This window comes from Ahaetulla prasina, chromosome 2 (assembly GCF_028640845.1).
Source record: "Ahaetulla prasina isolate Xishuangbanna chromosome 2, ASM2864084v1, whole genome shotgun sequence".
Classification (NCBI taxonomy): Eukaryota; Metazoa; Chordata; class Lepidosauria; order Squamata; family Colubridae; genus Ahaetulla; species Ahaetulla prasina.
The window spans coordinates 197,430,436-197,436,435 of NC_080540.1; the positions used below are offsets into that span (position 1 = coordinate 197,430,436).

A 6,000-nucleotide genomic window follows, 5' to 3' on the forward strand; every position below is an offset into this window, starting at 1 on the left:
TTAAATGCTGCAGGCTAAGTAGCTTCTTGGTGGGATACTTCATGACTAAAGAGTATAAGGATCTAATCCAGTGTTTCTCAGCCTGTTTGGTTTAGTGGGTTAAGGCGTCACACTAAAAATCAGGAGACTGTGAATTCCAGTCCTGCCTCAGGCATGAAAGCCAGCTGGGTGACTTTGGGCCAGTCACTCACTCACTCTCAGCCCAATTCACCCCATAGGGTTGTTCTTGTAAGAAAAATAGGAGAAGGGGGAGAAAGCAGTAATGTGTTCGTCGCCTTGAGTTGTTTCTAAGCAGTAGCTGGAACCCTCCATGACTGCTCTGAAATTTGACTACGCTAGTAAAAAAAAAAAAGGAGAAATCTTAGCTAAAGCCCCCAACGTTTTATCTTCCCTTTCTCCTTGATAGCAATGGATTACCTCAAAATCCGCAAATGAGAAGAGGGAAACGCGCCCAGACTCTTAACAGCGCCGCTCGCTTTCCTTGCAAACAGCCCGCGTGCAACAATAAGAACTCAGCATGCCTGCCATCTTTAAACCCACTGCTTGGGCAGAGGCCTTCCGGAGCATGCTCTGTGAGCCGGTGAAGCTAAGAAGAATGAGGGCAGCTCGGCTGGTGGGTCGCGCGTGCTCAGTGACGTTCTGAAAGCCAACTGCTTGGGAGCAGAGCAGTTAAGTTGCCTGCGCGTGCAGGCAACGACTGAGGTGCTTTTAATACTGGTTTTGCGGGGTTTTTTCCTTCGTTAAAACATGCAAAATGTCATTATCGACGTATTCGATAGTTTAAAAAATAATTTTTCAGAACTAACTTTGTTTAAAAGTTAGTTGGGTAGATGGAAAGGAGTAACAGATTTGAAATGGATTCTATAATATTCAAAATATATGAAATACTGGTGATTTAATAACTGGTGAATTACGGGTTAGTTTTCTTTTAAATGTAGCTTCATCTCTGGCAATCAGTGATTTCTAGATTATCTGTAGGGCATATTCTTGTGGCAAGTGCCCCAATTTGTGCAGCATAGATCCACACTGTACAATATTTCATTGTATACATGATGTACAATGACAATAAAGGCTCTGAACATTCTTTCTGAGGTGTATTAGTCTGTGGTAGCTCCACAGGCATAAACTTTTAAATTGTCTGTTTTCAAATGAAATTTGCTAGCAGAAAAATTACTACCAAACTTTTAATAATAAAGGGTTGTCCTTTCAAGAAGAATTAGGCATTCAGCTGAGTCACCGTTTCCAGCAAAACAGCGAAATCCCAGATCCTTCTCAAATGTAAAAAAGAGAAAAGACTGAATTGGCACATTGCACTAAACCATCATATGATTTATTTTAGTTAAATATGTGTCAATCCATACATTATAATTTGCAATGTTCGATATTGTGTAAACCCACCAACTGTTTTTATGGAATAAATTATTGAACAAATCATAGTCTGACACATGATCAGAGTGTCCTGGGGTGAAGTGATTTTAGAGCTGATAAGCACTCTACCTATTGAGAGCTAGATTCCCACTCTTATTTCTGAGGGATTTTTAAGTTCTTTAATGAAAATGCTGGTAATGTAAAACAAATAATAAAAAATTGTGATAATTGCTCCTGATAACTGTATTATTTTCAGTTAACTGTTTTATCTTTTTTGATTATTAGGATTTTGCATGCTGCTTTAGAGAAAGGCATCTTAGAACTTTGAAAAGTGAAATCGTAAGTATTGCACAATTAGAATTGAGAGTGTGGGAGAGATCCTACCTCACAGGGTTGTTGTTGGGCTAAAAGGATTGGAAGTTGCAATGAAAGTTATCTTGAACATTTAGTAGAAAGGCAATATACTGTATCAATCTCTTCTCCATTGTTCCAGAAGAACAATGAAGAAAGTAGGGAAGTCATCACCAAGGAAAAGCAATAATAAAATAAGACAAATTCCAGGTACTCATCTTTCTGTTTTTGAAGCAGCTCCTCCAGAGAAAAGGGAAAAGGGAGTTTCTTGAGAGCTGCAGCTGAGGAGAGACACGCGCACCCTGTAGGGTTGGGTTGGCAAAGGCCAAGATGGCAGCTGGCTGTTGGTGGGATTTGGCCTTCTCTCAAATTGCAGAGCAATGAATCAGGGAGGATTCTTGCAGGGCAGGAGATGCACCTTCATTACCATTATATCCTGAGGTAATTGCCCACCTGTTTTGACCTGTCGGCCGCCTGCCCCTCCATCAGCCAAATCAGAGGAGGAGGAGATGTGGGAGTCAGGGCAACCTGGGAGCTCTGAGAAGGAAGAGGGAATGGAGCTGGCAGAGAGAGAGACAGAGGCAGAGCCTGGCCCATCCGTCAGCCCTCAGATGGAGAGTCAACAGCCCCCAGGTCTGGAGATGGCTGCTGAAGAAGAAGAGGAACAGCTGGGTCCAGTGCCTGACGCACGGCTGCGCAGAAGGCAGAGAAGAGGAGAGCAATGGAAAGCTGTGGGCCGATCCTGGGGAAAGAAGAGCCACCGCTGCTAATGAGGACCTAGCCTAGCTCGGGCGATAAAAGGCAAGGAGATAAGATGAATAGGTGTGGCAGACAACTACAGTAGAACCTCTGACCATGAATGTTTCTGACCATGACCAAATCGGTTCCGACCAAAAAATTCACAAAATGTTTGAATCTGGTCACGAACACATACTCAGGTGGCCGATTTCCCCTTCCACACCATTTTTTTTTTGTAAGCGCCAAACAACAATGACCTCGTGTGGCCGCTGCATTAATTTTGGTTAGGTTTGGATCATAACCAAATCAGGTTGCAACCAAAGTTATGGAAAGAATTATGGTTGTGGCCAGAGGTTCTACTGTATACATCTTCGGGCCAGCCGGACTTGTTAGCCTGCAAGATAAACTTTTTTGCCGGGGCTGCCAGCATTCCTAATAAATAAAGGAATCTTTTGAGTTCATGTCAGAGGGTTTGTCGTGTTTGAGGAGCTGGGTCAGAACACCACCATGCTTGAGTTCACACAGTACATCAGACTAAACTAGGCTTGCCTAGCATGGATGAAGCAAATTATCCATGTTCCTGGTAGTGCTTTTTCATTAAACCAATTACAAACACAAGAATATGTATTTTGAGTAAACGTGAGGGAACAGTAGCCTCCAGGTTCCATTTCAGCAGCCCATAGAACCTCCCCATCTAACTGAGAAAGTCAAAAAAACCAAGAAAGTAGCTGTTCCTACATAATTGAAACCCCAATTCTTTTATGTGCAACAGATATAAAAAAGTACTAGAATTTTCACTGCATGGTTACACCCAACATTTATACTTTTTTAAACCCTGCACCCAACCCTGCTTCTCTGTGATGGCTAAAAATTGTGCAATGAAATCTCCTTTGGATACATTCTCTGGAGGAGGGGATCCATTTTTTCAGCCTCAGATAGCTCTGACTTTACAATTGAGCCCAATATTTCTATTTCTAAGCAATACAGTTGCTAATTGAGTTTTTCTCCATTTTATGAGCTTTCTTGCCATAGAACTGTATTTTAACTGTATTTCAGTGGTTAAATACATTGAGCTTGTCAGCTGGAAAGCTGACAGCCCGGGTTCAAAACCCCAGCTCTGTGCAACAGGGTGAGCTCCAGTTCCTGTACACCTAAAACTTCGAAAGCATGCACATGCGAGTAGATAAATAAGTACCACTTTGATGAGAAAGTAACCACATCCCATGCATCTTGGTGTATCGTCATTCTGGTCACATGACCTCAGAAATATCTTCAGATAATGCTGGCTTCCTCCACTAAAAACCGAAGATGAGCACCACCCCATAGAGCAGTGGTTCCCAACCTTTTCTTGTTTGAGGCACAACCTTTTCTTGTTTGAGGCACCCTTGGAAAGCCTTTCAAAAGTTCCCGGCACCCTTATAAGGAAATAGATATTTAAAATCTCCGTAGCTCAAAAGTTCCCGGCACCCTCAAAAGATCTCACGGCACCCCTTAGTGCCGCGGCACACTGGTTGGGAACCACTGCCATAGAGTTATAAATGATTGGACAGGAGAACTTTTACCTTAACTTTTACCTTTTACCTGCAGTTAAGGTGGTAACATGGCCTTTACAACGTTTTTGTCCTAGTTGTTAAGTGAATCATTGTAGTTGTTCAAGTTAGTAACACAGTTGTTAAGTGGCTCTGGCTTCCCCACTGGCTCTGTGTTTTACAAGGTTGCAAAAGGTGATCATATGACCCTAGGACAGTGCAACCATGATAAATATATGCCAGTTGCCAAGTGTCTTAATTTTGATCATGTGACCATGGGGATGCTGCAAAGGTCGTAAGTGTGAAAAACGGTCATAAGTCAATGACCATGGGATCATGTTTGTGACTGACAGTCTATGTCAATGCCAAAGCCCAATTCACTTAACAGCAACTTACTGTTACTAACTTAACAACTGCAGCGATTTACTTAATAATTGTGGCAAGGAAGGGTGTAAAATGGGACAAAACATATTTAACATTTATGTCTTGCTGAACAATGGAAATTTTGGACTCAATTGTAGTTCTGAGTCAAGGACTACCTGTGTATGCAATGCATAAACTTACCAGCGCTGATTATATCTAAAGACCCCTTCTGCAAGAGACTACTCAGCAGACGTTGGTTTGTTCTTAAGTCCCCACTTTATTTCATGCTAGCAGAAAATGATGGACTCCAAAACATTAAGAAAGAGCCAGATTGGAGAAGACAGGTTAACAAAATTATCCCTGAACTGAGCAGAAGATATGATTATGTCTCTCCTTCTTTCAAACAGGACCGCATCTTGGAAGAAAATGTAAAGCAGAAGATGTCCCTGGATAATCTCTAAGTGAGCAACAAGCGCCTCCTCCTCCAGGTTGAGTAACTGAGAGAAACTTCAGCCTGCTTTGACTTTGAGAACCAGGATTACTCAAAGGGCTGCCAAAATTCTGATTAAGTTGTTGTTTGGCTGCTATCTCTTTGACCTGTTCTTTGCATACACTCATTTTTACAATCCAGAATTCATCTCTGAAATGTTTTGGGCATTCTGAAGTGACCGGAGCATTGACTGCCTTATGCACTGTTCCCCCCTCCCCCTTGACATATCTCTACTGGAGAAATTAGGGCCTTTTGCTCTTTCAAGAAAGGAAAGAGATTCTTTCTCTTCTTCACTTGACATTACCTAGAAAATTCATTTTAAGGGTCCTAAACCCCTTAAAAAGAATGCCACTCAACACAGGAGTGAGTACCTCCCACCAGGACTTGAGCGATGATTTCCACTGGCAACATTGCCAAACCATTTTTAACCTCTAAGCAAGCAGATGTGTCTCCATCAACATATCTCTCCTGTTCCTCAATCAGTTCCTGCTCCTCTTCTGGAGGAAGAAGTTGAGATATGGAAGAACATCCAGCAACCTCAACCTTCCCTTTCCAAGATCAGCCAATCAGCCTGTCAATCCTTTTGCATTACAAAACCATGTGGACAGGAAAGGTTTGTGGGAGAGGCTTTTGCAGCCCACAATACTTCCAAGCCATCCCCAGAAGATAGTGGTAGTCCCAGACATCCTGTTCCAGGCTGCTGACATCATCTAGCATATCTTCCCATTTTTGGGGAAAGTCCCCTGAATGATAGTGCTTCCCCTTTAGCCCCAAAGATGGACTATGACCTGTCCTTGGGTGGCTCTGCATGGCATAACTCATAGTTTCCTCCAGTTTTGCAAGCTTTTTCACCATGACAAGGCAGTGATCCATAAAAAGGCTCAAATAGGTACCTATTTGAATTAGAGTGGGGTTCCAGGAGTCCTCTTTCAGGCTGCTGATACCGTCTAGGGCAGGGGTCTCCAACCTTGGCAACTTTAAGACTTGTGGACTTCAACTCCCAGAATACCTTAGGCAGCTTTGCTGGCTGAGGAATTCTGGGAATTGAAGTCCATAAGTCTTAAAGTTGCCAAGGTTGGAGACCCCTGGTCTAGGGCAGTGATGGCTAACCTTTTTGCCATCGCATGACAGGAGGGGGAAGGGGGTGATGCGCGCATGTGC

General features: G+C 42.9%; 1 protein-coding gene and 1 long non-coding RNA gene across 6 annotated transcripts in view; one reads left to right on the plus strand and one right to left on the minus strand.

The window, feature by feature from the left end:
• The window catches only part of ELP1 (elongator acetyltransferase complex subunit 1), a 38,663-nt gene extending 38,094 nt beyond the window's left edge, over positions 1-569 (minus strand). For 4 of the 5 annotated variants that reach the window (XR_009153122.1, XM_058166169.1, XM_058166168.1 and 1 more), the window contains exon 1: positions 418-569. The gene's annotated coding sequence lies outside the window, so the exon portion shown is untranslated. The remainder of the gene's footprint in view (positions 1-417) is intronic. The other variant, XM_058166170.1, reaches the window with a different exon arrangement.
• Positions 570-650: 81 nt separating this feature from the next.
• LOC131192010 (uncharacterized) lies at positions 651-5,762 on the plus strand. Its single transcript, XR_009153623.1, has 3 exons — positions 651-702; positions 1,654-1,707; positions 4,757-5,762. It is a non-coding gene; the product is annotated as an uncharacterized LOC131192010 (long non-coding RNA).
• Positions 5,763-6,000: the final 238 nt, after the last annotated feature.